Genomic DNA, 22074 nt, shown 5'->3' on the forward strand with positions numbered 1-22074 from the left:
TTCTTAAAGTGACAGACCACTAACAATGACAGGTTGTTGTGAAGTGCCAAAACGCAATTTACAGAGAAATTTAGCTATATCAGAACTGTAATGTTAACAATCTGCTTGATTGTATTATAAACCTAAGCAAATATAATGATTCACAATGATAATATTGCCCAAAATGTTTTTCCAAGTAAAACAATGCACATGCAATAATAACAATGAGACTAACACCATGCCCACACCCGGGCCATCCTGCGCAAATTGATTTTGTCCAATCAGACCAAACGCGATCACGACACTGAAATATCAAAACAAACTCTGTACCAATTATATTAATTTGGGGAAATGGAAAAAGCATCAAAGTTGCTGTTATTTTACCTGAAATGCACAAGGTCCTCTACGCAGACCATTGATCCACACATAAAACGGTCAACGGAATCGTTTCTTGTCATCTCTCCTTTTTCTTCTTTGGACTTTATATGGCAATTGGCATCTAACTTTCATAATAAGTTGTATTACCACTACCGACCGACCTCAGTTCATCTTATAATCACCCACGTGAGTATAACCAATGTGGAGATGGCATGTGGGTATCTTCTTCTATAAACCAATGAAGAGATGGGAGAGGCAGGACTTGCACTGTGTTCAACATCACAAATAGAACTGACTTCTATTTTAGCGCTCAGCAACACAGACGCTCATTGGCACGTGTGATCAGTGTGGATGCAGTGATTGAATAACATGTATGTGTAAATATATTTTGCAAAGCTCTGTGGTCAGCATGTGAGACTCACCAGAAGAAGTCTATGGGGTATGATAAGGGACATATATAAGCCTAGGCAACTGTACCACCTGACATGACATGACGCCAACGCGTTACTAACGTCTGCCTCCTGCGTTACGTGTCTGACTTGCATGATTAGTGAGATATTTAACATTTCTTCTTCATTATGGAGAATGACTAGTTCTGAAAACGAACATTTCTCTGTCTCATACTGTTACCCTATTAATTCAGGCATGTAATGTGTGAAAATGCTATATGACTCAAAATATTGAGGTAACATGGTTAATTACATAGTCCATGGGTTTGGTGATGTTTGAAGGCAGTTTTAACTGAGTGAAAAACTGGTTGGTATTTTCCCCATTGTAAGTAAGTTGATGGAGTTAGGCTAGGTTGCTAATGGTTTACATGAACGAGAAGGGATTAACATGGTGTCCAAACTTTCTGTACTATTTTTTCAACCTTATAGATCCAATTTGTTTTATTTTCTATGAACAAAGGCTCAGTTTACTTTAGGTAATATATGTAAATATGTGATGTCACGATCAAATGTGTCAGTGTTAATATTTATACGAAAATAGCGTGTAACAGTTCGCTAGCTTGATGCTAACCAAATTTAGCTTAGAGTTTTTTTTAGAAATTGACACTGATAGTACAGTGAGTTTATATACACTGCTCAAAAAAATAAGGGGAACACTTAAACAACACAATGTAACTCCAAGTCAATCACACTTCTGTGAAATCAAACTGTCCACTTAGGAAGCAACACTGATTGACAATAAATTTCACATGCTGTTGTGCAAATGGAATAGACAACAGGTGGAAATTATAGGCAATTAGCAAGACACCCCCAATAAAGGAGTGGTTCTGCAGGTGATAACCACAGACCACTTCTCAGTTCCTATGCTTCCTGGCTGATGTTTTGGTCACTTTTGAATGCTGGCGGTGCTTTCACTCTAGTGATAGCATGAGACGGAGTCTACAACCCACACAAGTGGCTCAGGTAGTGCAGCTCATCCAGGATGGCACATCAATGCGAGCTGTGGCAAGAAGGTTTGCTGTGTCTGTCAGCGTAGTGTCCAGAGAATGGAGGTGCTACCAGGAGACAGGCCAGTACATCAGGAGACGTGGAGGAGGCCGTAGGAGGGCAACAACCCAGCAGCAGGACCGCTATCTCTGCCTTTGTGCAAGGAGGAGCAGGAGGATCACTGCCAGAGCCCTGCAAAATGACCTCCAGCAGGCCACAAATGTGATTGTGTCTGCTCAAACAGTCAGAAACAGACTCCATGAGGGTGGTATGAGGGCCCGACGTCCACAGGTGGGGGTTGTGCTTACAGCCCAACACCGTGCAGGACGTTTGACATTTGCCAGAGAACACCAAGATTGGCAAATTCACCACTGGCGCCCTGTGCTCTTCACAGATGAAAGCAGGTTCACACTGAGCACATGTGACAGACGTGACAGTCTGGAGATGCCGTGGAGAACGTTCTGCTGCCTGCAACATCCTCCAGCATGACCGGTTTGGCAGTGGGTCAGTCATGGTGTGGGGTGGCATTTCTTTGGGGAGCCGCACAGCCCTCCATGTGCTCGCCAGAGGTAGCCTGACTGCCATTAGGTACCGAGATGAGATCCTCAGACCCCTTGTGAGACCATATGCTGGTGCGGTTGGCCCTGGGTTCATCCTAATGCAAGACAATGCTAGACCTCATGTGGCTGGAGTGTGTCAGCAGTTCCTGCAAGAGGAAGGCATTGATGCTATGGACTGGCCCGCCCGTTCCCCAGACCTGAATCCAATTGAGCACATCTGGGCCATCATGTCTCGTTCCATCCACCAACGCTACGTTGCACCACAGACTGTCCAGGAGTTGGCGGATGCTTTAGTCCAGGTCTGGGAGGAGATCCCTCAGGAGACCATCAGCCACCTCATCAGGAGCATGCCTAGGCGTTGTAGGGAGGTCATACAGGCACGTGGAGACCACACACACTACTGCGCCTCATTTTGACTTGTTTTAAGGACATTACATCAAAGTTGGATCAGCCTGTAGTGTGGTTTTCCACTTTAATTTTGAGTGTGACTCCAAATCCAGACCTCCATGGGTTGATACATTTGATTTCCATTGATCATTTTTGTGTGATTTTGTTGTCAGCACACTCAACTCTGTAAAGAAAAAAGTATTTAATAAGAATATTTCATTCATTCAGATCTAGGATGTGTTATTTTAGTGTTCCCTTTATTTTTTTGAGCAGTGTATATACATTCACATAAAGTGTACATATACAGTTGAAGTCGGAAGTTTACATACACCTTAGCCAAATACATTTAAACTAAGTTTTTCACAATTCCTGACATTTAATGCTAGTACAAATTCCCTGTCTTAGGTCAGTTAGGATCACCACTTTATTTTAAGAATGTGAAATGACAGAATAATAGCAGAGAGAAGGATTTATTACAGATTTTATTTATTTCATCACATTCTCTGTGGGTAAGTAGTTTACACACACTCAATTAGTATTTGGTAGTTGTTAGAGGAATTTAATTCCTATTTGTTAATTAACCAATTCAATTATAACAAAGCAAAACAACTTTGTCCGTTTCTAAGAATTTGTAAGGTTCTTATTTGCATAAAATAGACAAAGATCAGTCTCAATATTAATCAATAGCGTTTATTCCCGAGAGCTCTGGTCATAATACCATGTACATTGGTTTATATACCTCACATTTCGTCATAAATGTCCCTCCTCCTCTCAGATACAATGGCAATATAGTTCACAAGCCTTTTCACATTGTCTACCACCTGTTAAACAATCTACTACAAGCCCAAGGTCTCACCCCTCCCTGTTCTAATTCTTGACTAAAACTACACACCGTATATTCAGTATTATGATTATAATAAGATTCATACATTCATACAGTAACAGAGTAGTATTCTGTTTATTTATAATTCTAAGCTAAATGTATACATAATTTAGTCATTATTCATAAAAATCCCATAACAGTGGTACTGCCTTTAAATTGTTTGACTTGGGTCAAGTGTTTCGGGAAGCCTTTCACAAGCTTCCCACAATAAGTTGGGTGAATATTGGCCCATTCCTCCTGACAGAGCTGGTGTAACTGAGTCAGGTTTGTAGGCCTCCTTGCTCAGACACGTTTTTTTTCAGTTCTTGTCCACAAATATTCTGTGGGATTGAGGTCAGGGCTTTGTGATGGCCACTCCAATACCTTGACTTTGTTGTCCTTAAGCCATTTTGCCGCAATTCTGGAAGTATGCTTGGGGTCATTGTCCATTTGGAAGACCCATTTTCGACCAAGCTTTAACTTCCCGACTGATGTCTTGAGATGTTGCTTCAATATATCCACATAATTTCCCTACCTCATGATGCAATCTATTTTGTGAAGTGCACCAGTCCCTCCTGCAGCAAAGCACACCTACAACATGATGCTGCCACCCCCGTGCTTCACTGTTGGGATGGTGTTCTTCAGCTTGCAAGCCTCCCCCTTTTAATGACAATGGTCATTATGGCCAAACAGTTCTATTTTTGTTTCATCAGACCAGAGGACATTTCTCCAAAAAGTAAACCGTAGTCTGGCTTTTTTTATGGTAGTTTTGGAGCAGTGACTTCTTCCTTGCTGAGCAGCCTTCCAGGTTATGTCGATATAGAACTTGTTTTACTGTAGATATAGATACTTTTGTACCGGTTTCCTCCAGCATCTTCACAAGGTCCTTTGCTATTGTTCTGGGATTGATTTCTACTTTTCGCACCAAAGTACGTTCATCTCTAGGAGACAGAACGCGTCTCCTTCGTGAGCGGTATGACGGCTGCGTGGTCCCATGGTGTTTATACTTGCGTACTATTGTTTGTACAGATTAATGTGGTACCTTCAGGCATTTGGAAATTGCTCCCAAGGATGAACCAGACTTGTGGAGGTCTACAATTTATTTTCTGAGGTCTTGGCTGATTTCTTTTGATTTCTGCATGATGTCAAGCAAAGAGGCACTGAGTTTGAAGGTAAGCCTTGAAATACATCCACAGGTACACCTCCAATTGACTCAAATGATGTCAATTAGCCTATCAGAAGCTTCTAAAGCCACATAATTTTCTGGAATTTTCCAAACTGTTTAAAGGCACAGTCAACTTAGTGTATGTAAACTTCTGACCCACTGGAATTGTGATACAGTGAATTATAAGTGAAATAATCTGCCTGTAAACAATTGTTGGAAAAATTACTTGTAATTTTTATTAGATGTCCTAACCAACTTGCCAAAACTATAGTTTGTTAACAAGAAATATGTGGAGTAGTTGAAAAATTTGTTTTAATGACTCCAAGCTAAGTGTATGTAAACTTCTGACTTCAACTGTATATATAACCTGAATGTGTAGATGTATGGTGACTTCACGTTTGGGTGAACGGACCAACGGAACTGCCATGGTCAAGTCCCTTGACAGGTACCAGGAATGGTGGAAGGAGGAACATCTGAAGGTAATTAACAATGCAGTTGTATATAACATTATTGCATGTACTGTAGTATCAAAAATGTTTGATTGACTTAGTGTTTTTATTTAGCTGTTTTGTATAACGTACTTTGAGGTCACTGATACTCCACCTGATGTGGAAGTTGTCAAACCAGATCAGAACGCCTTCGAAGTCCACTTTCAGGATGGATGTGGAGGTTTTTGACCAGGTAAAAATAATTGTCCGCTGTTAATTTTATTTTCTGGCCTTCCAAGAGATATAGAAGAGATGTATTTGTAATAATATGATATGTAATTGCATTTATTTATTTTATCAATCAAGGTGAGACTGAACATGGACCGGGCGCATGAGAAAAAGGAGAGCCACCTGAGAAGAATCAAGGGGACCAAGTGCTTCGACATCTGGGTACATTACTTGGCTTGGAAGAAGGACGAAAGGAAGGCGAGACCCAGGAAAGACCATCCCTTACCAACCCCACTGACATCAAAAATTAGACAGGTATCCTTTCTTTTCTGTCTGCGATTAACATTATTGCATGTCTAATCAAGCATTTAAATCAAATAATTAAATAACTGTATTTTTACATACCTGATAATAATTTAACCTGTGTGTTTGCTTGTTTAAGTCTGTCTCCTACCCTGTTCCCTTTACTCTGCTCCTGTTCTCCAGGACCTAGGAGCTCTGCCTAACACCCAGACATGATGTCCTCCATTACCCACCACCCTCCAACTTTTCATTACACCGGCTACTGTTATTGTCAAGTTGTCATTATCTGCTAAGAAAGAGCAAAACAACTATCATACTGGGCACATACTGTGAGGTGCACAGATTATCTAAAAGCACTAGCACTGCAAACACTCAGAACAAAGAGAGCAGCAGCGCCTCTTCAAGTTCACTACCTGTTGAAAACAAGTGACAGGCAGAACCTCCCATCCACACAAGACCCACCTCCTCTCTATTCCACACACCATAATTCTGTATTTCAGTCTGATTGCCATGTGAGTGTACAAAAAATCTGAAAGTAAATTGACACGTACCAAAAAAATATCAATGGTTATGTTTTTAAATCTAAAATATTGCTAGATTGGTTTTCACAGCTGTTTCATAAGGTGTCCGTTATTGTAAATTGTAACATCTCTTGATGGTATTTGTTAGTTCAACATTATTAATTGTATCATAAGACATCCAATAGATATATATATTCAAACACAAGGGTGTACTAATGAGCTATGATTTAAAAAATAATAATTGTATCAATATTGAGGACTAAAGTTATTTCAGTGTAGGTAAGGGAATGCCTGTTTAAAAATGAATACATGCCAGCCAGACAAGCCAGTGTATGAATCAAATGTATTTGCTTATGAATGGAGTGGAAATTAGTTCACTTTGTGATCTGTAAGGTAAGTAACATTAATGTATGTGGGGGGGCATTGAAGTTATATTATGTTTATCCTGATGCCTGTTTATTCATAAAAAGCAGAAGATGATAAATAACATTAATCGCAATGGTTATTTTATGCAAATTATTTGGAATACATTTAGCCTAATTGGTAATATGATGTGGGGGAAAATCGGGATCCTAGTCAGGATTTTGTTTGTCAATTCCAGATTTAAAAAAGGTCTTCATGTCTATCAAATCTGTTGGCAATTGTGGGCCAAATCAATAACAAACAGTTTAAATGTTCATGCTTCACCATGACGTGATCAAAACAGGCTAGGGTTTTTTCGGTTCCGTTAAATCTAGCTGCGCAAGACCTTCGGTAGGCTAGTGGATTGCGGACATAATAATGGAGTTTATCATTGGTATAGCCTAGACCGCTTTATAAAATCGGGACAGTTGCTTTTCTTATGGCTAAACAAACACGTGGTAGCATATGTTTTTTTCACGTCTCTATAACAAGGTCTATATCCTCACATAACCCCTCAATTCGAACCCTGCTTTTAAGCATAAAACATCTCCACAGAAATGTAAAGACTATGATTGCATGGTGACAGTCTGTTAATCCGGTAAACTGGGAAGTGGGGGGAAACGAGGTCAAATCATGACATCAGGGATTTTCAGGTCAGAGAAAGATGCCAGAGATTCCGAGTTGGATGACTGTTCAAAACAAAAATCCCAGTCTGAGATAGTTTTTTTCAGAGTTCCCAGTTGTCTTGAACGTACTCTACTCGGAAGTCAGATTTCCGAGTTGTTTTGAAAGCGTTACTAGAGACCTAGACTACCCCCATCAAAGAAAAGGAAAGGGGAATACCTAGTCAGATGTAAAAACCGAATGCATTCAACTGAAATGTGTCTTCCTCATTTAACCCAACCCCTCTGAATCAGAGAGGTGCGGGGGGATGCCTTAATCTAAATCCACGTATTCGTCGCCCGGGGAACAGCCTCACAATTGTGTCATTCTGCCTTGCCCAAAACCTGTTCTTTTTAACTTCTTATTTATCTTTCTGCAATATTCCTACCATTGCATGAAATTATATTACTGTTGATATATTTTCAATGCTATCATAATGTTTGGTGTTTTTACAACAGTCGTTTCTAAACTTTCATTCTTCTCCCCACTAAAACGTCATCGTCCTTGAATGAATGTTCCGTTATTTGCCAATAGATGGCACACAATTACACATAATGTAATTACACAGGACAATAACAACGACATAGTTGTGTCTAGTAAGTGACTAACAGATGTCCATTAAACTCAGCTCACTCTGTTGACCTATCTTGAATATCTTCAGTGAGATTGCCGTTAGCCTGGTTGCCATCTCTGTTCAGCTATTACATTACACTCCTTGCCACTCCTGTCATTGAATACCACTCATTGCCACTCCTGTCATTTGCCAATGGATATGCAGGATAGGAACACTCCATTCCATCTAAACAATGGATATATAGCAATTAGCAAAAATGAATAAAAAATGTGAGAACAGTAATATTTTACTAGAGGTTGACCAATTGTGATTATTGGAGGACCAAAATCGACCGATTTTTATTTATTTATTTGTAATAATGACAATTACAACAATACTGAATGAACACTTATTTTAACTTAATATAATACATCCATACAATCAATTTAGCCTCAAATAAATAATGAAACATGTTCAATTTGGTTTAAATAATGCAAAAACAAAGTGTTGGAGAAGAAAGTAAAAGTACAATATGTGCCATGTAAGAAAGCTAACGTTTAAATTCCTTGCTCAGAACATGAGAACATATGAAAGCTGGTGGTTCCTTTTAACATGAGTCTTCAATATTCCCAGGTAAGAAGTTTTAGGTTATAGTTATTATAGGAATTATAGGACTATTTCTCTCTATACCATTTGTATTTCATTAACCTTTGACTATTGAATGTTCTTATCTGCACTTTAGTATTGCCAGTGTAACAGTATAGCTTCCGTCCCTCTCCTCGCTCCTACCTGGGCTCGAACCAGGAACACATCGACAACAGCCACCCTCGAAGCAGCGTTACCCATGCAGGTCAAGGGGAACAACCACTCCAAGTCTCAGAGCGAGTGACATTTGAAATGCTATTAGCGCGCACCCCGCTAACTAGCTAGCCATTTCACATCGATTACACCAGCCTAATCTCGGGAGTTGATAGGCTTGAAGTCATAAACAAGGCAATGCTTGAAGCATTACGAAGAGCTGCTGGCAAAACACACGAAAGTTGTGTGTGAATGAATGCTTATGAGCCTGCTGGTGCCTACCACCGTTCAGTCAGACTGCTCTTTCAAATCATAGACTTAGTTATAACATAATAACACACAGAAATACGAGCCTTAGATCATTAATATGGTAGAATCCGGAAACTATCATCTCGAAAACAAGACGTTTATTCTTTCAGTGAAATACGGAACCGTTCCGTATTTTATCTAACGGGTGGCATCCATAATTCTAAATATTCCTGTTACATTGCACAAACTTCAATGTTGTCATAATTACGTAAAATTCTGGCAAATTAGGAGGCCTAAACTGTTGCATATACACTGACTGCGTGCAATGAACGCAAGAGAAGTGACACAATTTCACCTGGTTAATATTACCTGCTAACCTGGATTTATTTTAGCTAAATATGCAGGTTTAAAAATATATAATTCTGTGTATTGATTTTAAGAAAGGCATTGATGTTTATGGTTAGGTACACATTGGAGCAACGACAGTCCTTTTTCACGAATACGCACTGCATCGATTATATGCAACGCAGGACATGCTAGATAAACTAGTAATATCATCAATCATGTGTAGTTAACTAGTTATTATGATTGATTAATAGTTTTTTATAAGATAAGTTTAATGCTAGCTAGCAACTTACCTTGGCTTACTGCATTCGCTTAACAGCCAGGCTCCTCATGGAGTGCAATATAATCAGGTGGTTAGTGAACTGTAAGGTTGCAAGATTGAATCCCCTAGTTGACAAGATAAAAATCTGTCGTTCTGCCCCTGAAAAAGGGCAGTTAATCCACCGTTCCTAGGCCGTCATTGAAAATAAGAATGTGTTGTTAACTGACTTGCCTAGTTCAATAAAGATTAAATAAAGGTGTAAAAAATATATATTTTTATTTTAAATAAAAAATAGAAAAAATTGGCCAAATCGGTGTCCAAAAATAATTAATCGGCCATTCCGATTAATCGGTCAACATCTATATTTTACACACACATGAACGTACACATAAACAATGTGCCAACTTGGCACAACTGTGGTAAACATTGGAGTCAACATGGGCAGTAGTGGAAAAAGTACCCAATTGTCATACTTGAGTAAAAGTAAAGCTATGTCAATAGAAAATCACTCAAGTAAAAGAGAAAGTCACACAGTAAAATCCTACTTCAGTAAAAGTCAAAGTATTTGGTTTTAAATATACTTAAGTATCAAAAGTACATGTAATTACTAAAATATACTTAAGTATCAAAATAAAATATAAATAATTTAAAATTCCTTAAATTACGCAAACCAGACGTCACAATTTTCTGTTTTTTTTTATTTATTTACAGATAGCCAGTGTAACACTCCAATGCTCAGACATAATTTACAAAACGAAGCATGAGTGTTTAGTGATTTCGCCAGATCAAAGGCAGTATGGATGACCAGGGATGTTCTCTTGATAAGTGCATGAATTTGATAATTTTCCTGTCCTGCTCAGCATTCGAAATGTAACTTTTGGGGGACATGGAAAATATGTGGAGTAAAAAGTACATAATTTAATTTAGGAATGTAGTGAAGTAATATTAAAAGTTTGCTGTAAATATTTCATAGCCACAAGTCTGTCATTGGCTCTTTCTTACACCACAACAATAATGTAACTCACATGCAATGTCCTGAGAGCTATAGCTAAATAATGGACATACCAACTCTCAATATTGGGGTTTACATGCTCTTTTAAATCAAATTGGGTTTGGATTTAGCCTCACCTGTCACCTGTCAATTAGCAGGGATTAAATTGTTATACTTTGTTAATGAAGTGAATGAAATCCAGAGGGCTGTAAATAAAGCTTATCAAGAGATCACATGACTACCAACATCTACATGGGCCAGGGGATCACATTACATAATGAGAGAGAGAGTGAGAGAGAGAGAGAGAGAGAGAAAGAGAGAGAGAGAGAGAGAGACTCCCTATAAAGTAGAGAAAACACAACCAACTTTACGCTTGAGTTCCCTGTGAGATTTGGGGAAATGACACAGTAGCAGATATGTGTCTCATCAAATTCCTCAAAGGGGTGCTGATTTCATTCTCAGGTTAGTGCCATTTATTTGACATACTCTGAATGAGTAAAATGAATAAGTTAGTTTGAACAAGGATATTTGTATGAGGTATCTATCCATAGTATGATTTTACATTCCTTTAAAATGAGAATGATGTATTGATCAAGACCTTTGTTATTACACAAGAGTAAGGGCCATTCCTTTTTACATTGTTGTAATAATATAAATAATGAAATGCTCAACTCCATTATGAAGCAATTATCACATGTTAATATAATGGTGATACCACAGGAAATACACAGTTACAGCTAATTATTGAACTACCATTGTTTTGCAATCCGTTCCCCCACACGGTGATACTACAGAAGCCACTGACAACTAAATGCAGAAGCCGCTGACTGCCACGAAGCATGGACTACACAGGTACCAAGTCCAACAACATAAAGGCCTGCTCCGTCGCCTGGATTTGGAGCATAGATACTGTATGAGGGGGATCGAGCAGCAGCAGAGACAGTACTACAGGGCACTGGGGAGACTGGGGCCTGGCTGCTGTCCCTCATCCCAGAGGTCTAGAGCAAAGACTCCCGGCAGCTCCACTCTTCCTGCCCTCCACAGTGCACAGACAGGGAGCTGGAGAATGAGGGCTACCAGGGCCCAGATGGCCACATCTGTGGATGGGAGGAGTGACACTGAGGAACCACAACCCGATCCGAGATTGTCCTTGGACCATTCTGCCGGTGTTGAGACTAACATGATTTGGAATAGGGCTGTTGTCAGACAGCCTACTTGGGCAACCTTGACATTTGCAGATATAAGACACAGACACATGGCCATGATCCAAACAATGGAACCCTTCAGGAAATGGAAACACATGATTTTGTCATCTACAGGTCAGCCAGACACCAACCAAGAGCCTAGCTGGAACCACCAAGATCCAAACAGCCCACAGGTCATGAGGTCAGCCAGCATCAGAACACAGAGAGTATCCCTCTCACATGCATCCACACAGAGATTTAAACAGTTTAACAAAACGGACAGATAATAGACAACCTACCCACCACTATTGGTGCTCCAAGAGATAGACTAGGACTTGTAAACTGTTCAGTCATTGTCTGCAAACAACAATTAAACACTTCATTCACCACTCCAAAATGCATGCTTCATTCCTCCACCTAGCTACAAACACTGCCCTGGGGCAGTAAACCTGGTTTCTCTGTGGCCAGAAGGCAGAGGTCAGAGGTTAAGAGAGAAGTGAGGTCTGCCTGCCAATGACCTCTACCTCCAACTGCTCAGATTAATCCAAGTCTGCAAACCCTTAAACTGCTGCACGGCTTTCTCTGTTAATCATTCTGGGTAATCTTTGCAGTTTGTGAAGTCCACTCTGTATTCATATTCTTATGTTTTAGTATATACTATATGTACCTATATGGGGGTGTAGGCTATGGTGCTTGTTTGACTGACCTGTACCCTTGTTGCAGTCATAACACAATACCTACTTATCTCTTCTAGCCATCAGAACAATCCTGCATAAACTCACACTGGCCCTGGCACTGGCTGTACGAAAAACAAAGACATACAGTACACACACACACACACACACACACAAACATTTCTAAACATGCACAATGGAAGCGACTGGAATCAAAACAATTTCAACCAATGAATATATTGGTTAATTTACAATGCTCTTAAATTGAACACAGTGAGAATACAAACAAAGTAGAAGCAAAACATGAAGGAACGTTTTTAAAGGACATGGTTTGTACAGTGCGTTTCATCAACTATAAACTTTGCTTGACAAGGAGCTTCAAGGATGCAAGCTTTGAAAGCAGAGTATCGATACACCAGCTTGTATACCTAACAACCAATGGTTTTCCTTCCCTGAGACCTTTTTTCTCTTTCAAGGTTTGGGTGATAGAGGTAGGGAGGGAGGATACTCATTTCAACCACCATATCAAGTAACTGTCAGCATGTCTAGACCAGGGGTTTCTGGTTTGCTGTTGCCTGGTCATCGCTGAGGAATTAAAGCCCTTGTGGGTCACAATACCGCCGGCCTTTAGGGCCTTTAGAAACCCAATGGCCCATTGTTGTCACTGACAGCTCCTTAACTTTTCATGAGATGGCTGACAGTGCAGACAAAACAAACCTTCCTCCTCCCAATCCATCACATGGCATGGTCAAAATATTGAGTAACCCTTTCAGGGCAGAAACCATCTGAAGGAGTGTAGGAGGGGGGTGTTGTTCATTAAGTGCGGGTGGATCTGAGCCAGGTGTACAGGTATTGTCTTTCTATAGGCATTGCTGAATGTTGACAGATCCTCTGATTACGGGAGAGGGGTAATTAGTGCTTTGAACCTGAAGTTAGCCTTTAAGTGACCATCTTTCCCCCGATTATACCTTACCTTGCCTTCATGCCCAGGCACATGAAATATAGTGTAATGTCTGCTGTAGTCATCCAAACTGTCTGCCATTTACCATTGAATAGTCTTGTTAGGTTTTAATGATATGAATCAAATACTGTACATTAACCAGTTGAATGCCTTTGATTGGCGGTGAGAATCAATTCTGCAGAACCTCAGTGTCTCCACTTCAGCTGCCTCTTAAGCAACGCCCATTCTTCTGTAATGCTCTTCTGTCTAACAATGTCTAGTTAATGTGTGTCCAAGTCACTGTATTTTACTTTAGAGCAGGGTCTTACCTCAAGGACAAAACTCCATCATGACAGAGTTAAGCTTTAGTATTACTCTAAGTTGAGACTTGACATATTGTATTAAGATTAGTAGGTATTACGTGATTGGCTGTATTAAGTGAGGTGGAGTGGAATGGGTGATGTCAGACAAAGCACATGCCAGCTATAAATATTAAAACAAAATGTTGGTGACACGGGAACGGCTCCTCTGAAAATGAGACAGGTACTTAAAGTCGGCAAGGGTGAAAAAATACTAATTGCTGTCACTGGTTGTGCAAGCTGCAGCAGACCATAAAGAAAATAATCTGTCACCTTCAATGTTCTAATGCTGACCCTGCGTTTCCCTCGACAACACCTCACAGCACAGCAGCAGCCGTCTCCCTCCCAGCCCAGCTGTAGTGTATGCTGGCTGCTGCTACTCTGAGCTCCTTCAGGTTGACACTGAGCCAGTGGCCCAGAATATAGAGACACTAGTGAGAACAGGAGCTCTTCAAGTTCCCCAATGAGTCATAACAACAACAACTGACCTGATAGGGTTCTTTGAAAGACAAACAGGATAACACAAAAGCCACCTCTGAAGCAGTTCACTGTGTCTTTGTATTTCCTAGTGAAGTCTCCCAAGCCAGTCCCTGCCTAGGGATTCAGCATAGCACACTCATTAAACCCAAACTGTCTTCCTTGAATTGATCTGCTGGTTGTTACTGCTACTGTACTTGAAAAATAAGTCTACTGTCACGACTTCCGCCGAAGTTGGTGCCTCTCCTTGTTTGGGCGGCGATCGGAGGTCAACGTCACCGGCTTTCTAGCCTCCACCGATCTACATTTTTTCCCCATTTGTTTTGTCTGTATTGTACACACCTGGTTCCCATTACGTTTTAATTATTTCCTTATTTAACCCTCTGGAGCCATCATGGTTTTGTGCGTGTTTACTGTTGTCAGTTGTCTCGTTTATGTGATTCTGGATTTTCGTTCTCCTTGTTGGAAGAATATTTTTGAGTAAAGTTACTATTATTACTCATCTCTGTGTCCTGCACCTGACTCCGCCTTACCCACATCACCTAGAATCTACAGGAAGCAGAGGGGGGGATTGTCTAGGGGGCAGGCTGACGTCCTCATCACAAAAACGGGATGGCAGGAGTATAGGGCAATTAGGGGGGTGTCGTGAATTTACTTTCATTAATCTGATGACTGTTATTTAATCAACTAACTATGTTTAATTGTTACCCAATTTAAATTAATCATGTAACAATTAACTCATTAGGATTTGGGGCACCACGTGAGTGGTTGTCTAAAGAGTTGCCATCTTGCAAATTAAACTCTAAAAGGTCTTTACCGATCACATCAAAAAAACAGTCAATGTATTCATCATTACCTCTTATCATATCATCATTCTGAACAGTCATAACCTTCTTGGATCTGCAAAAACCCCAGCCTTGCTTATGATTCAGTACTACACAAATTTGTTAAATCATTTATTTACTAGCTAACTAAATAATAAAACAGGATAACATACACACTTAATACATGAGAAAAAGGTCCCTAGCGGACTGACAACATATGGTGGCTTGCTACACAGAAAATGAAGAGTTGGAGAGAAAAAGGGACACTTATCATTGATACATTCTTTAAACTATTCTCACAGTAATCATATACTTTGCACACGAACCACCACCTGTTTGAAGTAAGAAAATATGAACGTATTTACATTTGAATGTCGTCGTTCTCCGTTTATCTCTGTCGGAATCAGCCCTCCTTAGGAAGGTTGTTTGCCTTTCATGGCATGCTTGTATGGCTCTGATTGCCTGAACGGGGTCTCCCCTTTCCTGTCTTCTACTGTTGTTCACTCTGGAAGATGCTCCTCGGAAGTGGTTAGCCAGTTGTGTCGATGGTTCCCATTGGTGATGAGAGTAGCGTACCACGGTGATTTGAGAAGAGTAGTAGGATGGTCCCACTTAGATTCGCATTCCTAGATTTGACTCAAGACAGCTAATCAGCCGTATCAGTGATTGTCTGAGAGGGGAGTTCTCTCCTCTCTCCACCTCGTGTTGATGGTCAGAGTTTGAACCACTCTACACATGCAGCGGCAGCCTGGCGATGTTCTGGTCTAGTCTGGGAGGTGAGTATTTCCTTCACCTCATGTTGAGGTTCAAAGTTTCAAACATTTCCAATGTGTGGCGACTGCACCACGCTTTTCTCGTCTTTGTGATTCAAGTTTTAACCACTTTAGACGTGGGCTGCAACTCCCCTTCTTTCCTGGTCTCATGTTAATTCGTTACCCATAATTTTATACAGTTCATTCAAAAGAGAGGTTCCGTAAGGCTGACATGCTTTCTGACCTCACTCAAGGGCGTGGCTACTTACTATGCACAATTTATAGGAGATAGATTCCGTTTTGGCTCCTAAAATCCCATTCATGTCTTAATTAACAAAAATACTTTCATCAATTTTCCATATCTCATTTACAATAATAAGGATGGAAACATGACAGGATGTGAACTGTCATCTAACAAGCACCCCCACCCCCATGTGGATGAGAGGGACTGACTACTGTCCTCCACTGCCAAGCTGATCTGACCCATTCTGATCCAGGCATGACAGGGGAAAGCCCTCACATAAACTGCCTCCACTCTCACATGACAGTTACAGCAGAAATCTGTAGCTCTGGTGCCAGGGGCACCAACACCCTAGTACAGCAATATTTCCACCACACATCACCTTGCCCTCTTCCACCAAAGGAAATCTGTAAAAGCCATCCATCCACCACCACATCAAGTCCAGAGCCTCCAGGTTGGCAGCACAGGCCCAACAGGTCAATGGAACCCTTTCTCCTGCAGCTGGAGAAATGGATTTCATGAGGCAAGCACAATAAGAGCACCATGCCTTGACTGTTTACCACCTTAAAATTAGGGCCCTATTTAGCCATCAACATGTGCATAATAGGAGAAGGAAGGGACAACCCCCATCCCACCCTCCAACCCTTCCACACCTGGAGAGGACCACACAGGTAACAGAGGGGATGACTCAGTTCCCATGGAGAAGGACTGGCAGGTGGGATAGTGTCATGCCCTGACCACAGAGAGCTTTTTATTCTCTATGTTGGTTAGGTCGGGGTGTGACTAGTGTGGGTCATCTAGGTGATTTATATTTCTGTTGGCCTGGTATGGTTCCCAATCAGAGGCAGATGTTTATCGTTGTCTCTGATTGAGGATCATATTTAGGCAGCCATTTCCCCTCTGTATTTTGTGGGATCTTTTAGTTAGTTGCCTGCGAGCACTACTTTTGAGCTTCACGTTTCATTTTACGCTTTATTGTTTTTGTCTTTGAGTTTCTCTTCCAAATAAAGAGGATGGAAACATACCACGCTGCATCTTGGTCCACTCATTATAACAATCGTGACAGATAGTATATGTCTATTGGCGGAAGGGGGACTTACCTGATACTTCAATATATAGAGATCTGATATGATTTAGGCAAACCCATATAGAGACTAGACCACACATACAGAGGAAAGGTTTTCCCTGTCCTGTATCTCCCTGTTCCCATAAGACATTAGGTGTTGAGGGGATTCAGAGGAGGCTGGAGGGTTTGTAATCCAAGATAAGCAAGAGACTGTCCCTCAACACAACAACAAAGGAGAAGAAACCCTGGGGCAAACTCACGCAGAAGCGACAACAACAAAAAGTCTGAGGGCCGATATTTAACAGCAATGGGAATTGTGGGGCGAGCCATACAGGAACACTTTCAATGCATGGCGAAGGTCAATTGGAACTTAACTACGTCACTCGCTTATTTTCTCCCCTCCTTGCCCCCCCCCCCCCCCTCTCTCCTCAAAAATAAAGAGAGAAGCATTGTTTAGCATAACAATGAACCACTTCCAAACATCTTTCAGTCTCAGACGCTGAGGTTTCACATCCATAAACAGCGTGTGGCCGTGAGCAGAGAAATAAAAGACTTCACGGGAAGACTGGGACATTATAATTGAAGTCATTACCCCACAGCCTCTCATGACTCCAGTATCTACAGAGGAGAAGGACTTGATATGTATTACCTCTACACCCAACCAGAGGACAAAAGCAGCTCTATAATAAGGTGTGTTGGTATGGGGAGTTATAGCCACAGCTAGGGCTGTTGCGGTGACCGTATTACCGACACACCAGCGGTCACGAATCATGAAGGCAGTCAAATTCAACATGACCGTTGAGTCACCGTAATTAGGTTTCTCCAAGCTCTGATGCTGGCCTCGTTAGTTATTGGTCTGTCACATGTTATGAACCAGTATTGGTCGGTCACATGAATGAAACAAAACAGTACTGATTAATTCATTATGCTAAATCATGTAAATATATAACTTGTCTGTGTATAGCCTTATATAAGTTGACTGCCAAAGCAGAGCTCCTGATTGAGGTGTACATTGAGTTGGTTGGAACCTCTCCAGTGCCTGACAAATAAGGATGATTCATTTAAGATTTAGTTCGAGTGTCCCTGTATAAGAATTTCCCAAATGGAGGATATTAGATTGACATAGGCTAGTGCTTTTGCTGTTCCTTAGGCCTACTCATCTTGTTGGCTGACGAAAAGTAAATGTGGACAGTTTTTCCTATATCTTCAGTATGCACCTCGGAATTGGATAAGGACACGCATAGTTGCGTCCCGGATGTATCTGACTTGTAGCGTGTGAGAAAGACCCAATCACGTGACGGAGAGCCATGTGAGTGAGAGACGCTTCGGATTGCGCAGCACTCTCAGCGAGAAGGGCACAACACAGCACTCTGGCCACAAAATGAATGGATTTTTTTTAGGGTGCATTACTGCCACGAAGGGGATACCGCCATGAATTTCGAGGCATTATCAAGGCATGCTTGTCAAATTGTGGATGAGTGACTATTGGAGTGTGTACAGCCTGCACAAAAAACAAAGCAGAGCTCGTGCCTTTCAAGCAACTTTTCAAAATCATCATTAGTCTCATCATGCAGCCTTACGATGTATTAAAAATCGAAACATATACATATAACATATAGTATTATTTGTAGAACAACTAAAGGTACATTAATAACTCTAAAATAAGCATATAGGGGTACATATTTCTGTGCGCACTCCCTGAAATAATTTGGAGAAAATATCTACATTTTATTCAGCTTTGTGCAATTGTATTCTTCATACTATAACATAATAAAAAATAATGCCACGGAATTATAAGCAAATCTTGTCTGCTAAATGAACTAGTGTAGCCCACAGCCATTTGGCATAGCCACATCAGGACCTAACATAAGGATAGCTATTTTTTTTATTCGGAAATAGACTACATTTTCTTCATATTATGCTTCTTTAGAACTGTCTAAAATAAATAATGAATTTATTGGTGTAGGTTATATTACAGGGATTTATTCGACTTTTTAAATGGCTTGTAGGCTGTGTGTGGAAGGCAGGATGTGTTTAAATTAATTAACGGTCATTTACCGTGAGACCAACAGCTATTTGCTTGACAATCAACACAGCCTGAGCAACAGCTACTACATGCTGGGAATACAGAGCTCACAAGTCTTACAGCCATGTGTAACCATTGCACTGGACTATCTCATAGGCACATTGGCAGTGAGTACAAACATAAAACATCAGTGATGAGGACCACAAGGCAAAGCTGGAGCATGGGTCATGACTCAGGACATAGTCAGAAACCTGCAGAATCACACTGCATGCCTACAGCCATCTACACTGGGAGGAGGGTGGCAGCATGCTTTATTCTGAGCATGCCATCTGTGCCCCTATATCCCCTGCAATAAATGAGTGGAAGTTGGAACCAAGGCAGCCTGTCCTTGTCATGCAAACCGAGCATTACGGGGCAAATAGAACCAGCACTTGAGTGTCAAAGTAAAGTTAAACGTTTATTCACAAACCTTGGGTCTGACAAGGCCTAGCCTCTTCAGCTCAGTCACATTCATTTAACATTGGTGGAAAAAGCTTCCGTTTCTGTCCCTTCTCTCCGACTCGGAGACGGTCACCGACCCAGCGCCCTCGGGTGGTGGCCGGCTGTTACACCGCGCATACTCGGATGAGTGAAGTATTTTCCTGGTATTCAGATCAAGAGGGAACGGCGACGCTCCGCTGGGACAACCCTCCACCTTCGTCAGGAGAGAAACGCAAGTCAGTTCAAATAGATTCATTGATTTCTATGTAGGAAAATACAATGGATTCAAACTTGTAGACGCACAACCACAGGTGTGGAAGCATAACGTTACTTGTCTGGAGTTGTTTGTTGAATACCTTGACAAACTGCATGAATGTCAATATGAATAGGTAGACATGAGCATTACCAATCTGCAGAGGTAGGCTAAATGCGATCCAAAACAAAAGGGTGTGCTGCGACAGGTGTAATTGTAAATCGGAACCGAACACATTAACTGTATGTGTAAAACACTTTATATGACTAAAACACTTACAGTAAACCTGCAGTTGTCAGGGTCCCGTCCACGAGTTGCATTTCCCCGAAATGAGTTCATTCTCCTTGGTCTGGGTATACCTACTAGACGTAGTTCTCCCGTACACTCAACTGCGAAGTAAATTGAAGTGTCAGTTCCTACACACTTGTGACTAAAGCAAACCCGTCTGCTAGCTACCACTTCTGTAGAGAGTAGACTAATAACCATGGTTGTGTGCTGCACTGGATCAGTCCCATGACAGTACATTACGAGAGAAATTAAGTTTGTCCTGAGTGCGCAAGGAGGGCGGGAATCAACTCTTTTAAATGGGTGGGGTTCACAAGACAACTTTTTGGAAACCTTTTGGCGCATGATTTGACACTGCAATAGTAAATCACTTAAAAACCGTAGGTTCATGGATCAGACATGGTAGTTCAATGTGTGGTAGTTGTATTAGGTTTGTAGGTTATTAGGCTAGATATTTATCAAGCTGAACTTGCCCATTGTAATTGCTGCTTTTATTAATGCATTGCAGTAGTTGCAAGTTGTATTAGTCGTATGTACAGGATACACATGGAATACAGTACACCATCTAACGAAACGCTTACTTGCAGGTTCCTTCTCGAGAATGGAACAATAAGACATAATAAAATAAGATAAAGTTCAGTAGAATATAATAAACATTTTACAATAAACAAGTATAATACAGGAAGTAAAGTTCAATATTTAGACATGTATCAGAGACAGGGGCGATTGGGGTGCAAGTGTTTAAATTGTGCAGTATAAGCAATATACTGTAAATAAGAGTCTGGTAGTAGCAGCAATTGTGATGTGTGTGTAGCATGAATGCTACATTTCTTCCTGCGCTGCAGACGGCTATATCAGTCCCCTTATACGGGAGCAGTAAATGCCCAGTGCACTTCTTTTGTTGATATTTTTCCCTACACTGCAGAGGGAAACATCGGTCTGTTAATGCAGGCAAGGCTGGCCCGCTAATTGGGCAGGATTAGGCGGCCGCCTATGGCAGCAGATTGAAGAGGGCTGCCTTTTCTGAGCCTAACTGACCAAGACCCACCTCCAACAACACATAAAACCTCACAAACCATTCAAGTCGGTTATTGTGGTCATGGATTTTGAGTCTTAATTTTTGGCTATCACTGCTCGGTGCTTTCTGAACAGGAGGTAGAGCGCACAGTGAATGAGAATCTCGTTTACAGTGCCAAATTGCTTATTAAAGCAATGATTGTTTTGGACTACAAAGCACCATCCACCCTGCTACTCTGTTTAAATTAATTGGAAGAGAAATCCAACCAGTGATCACGTTACGAAGTTGGCATGGTTGATCGGACAATCAGAAGAGCTGTTCATGGTCCTGAAATATCTGGCGCCCGTCGTGTTAAGATGTACAGGGTCCGAGACAATTGATTTTGTAGTTTAGGCTACCTGTAAATCCAGGTTTGTAGCGTTACTGATAACATTGTCTATCAACTTATTTATTAGCATTATCATTTAAGATAATGTAACCTAATACACACTTCATGTTTGTGTATGTTACAGTTATTTGGAGAGCACTCACCTTTGCTTTTCTCCTCAGATGACTGGTAAATCCAAATATGATATCAGAGTCCACGAAGAATGTTCCCAGATCTATGAGACTGGGGTTGGGCTTGTCAGCTCCAGAGGAGCCCGAGGAGTTTGGTAAAGCCATGAGGGAAAAGTGCGTAATATTCCACACCCCGGGTTACCGAATTGACATCTATATTTGTCTATTCATTTCAGGAGATTTCAATTCAAAAGCTATTCCGGACATCCAACAATGACTCAGAGAGAGCTCACTGTCTCTCCATGACCACCACTCAATGCCTAACAATTGCGGCGTGAGCGCAAATATATATTTCCCGTGCATGGCCAGCAGTCCAGCAAGACAATAAACCAATACAATCCATCCGTAATCGATACCTTTATATCCACAGGTATAGAAATGTTTTACCCATCCTTGGACTCATGCCTGGTCTTTCAGCTCGTAGGTC

The sequence above is a fragment of the Oncorhynchus clarkii genome, chromosome 19 (genome assembly GCF_045791955.1).
Source record: "Oncorhynchus clarkii lewisi isolate Uvic-CL-2024 chromosome 19, UVic_Ocla_1.0, whole genome shotgun sequence".
NCBI lineage: Eukaryota > Metazoa > Chordata > Actinopteri > Salmoniformes > Salmonidae > Oncorhynchus > Oncorhynchus clarkii.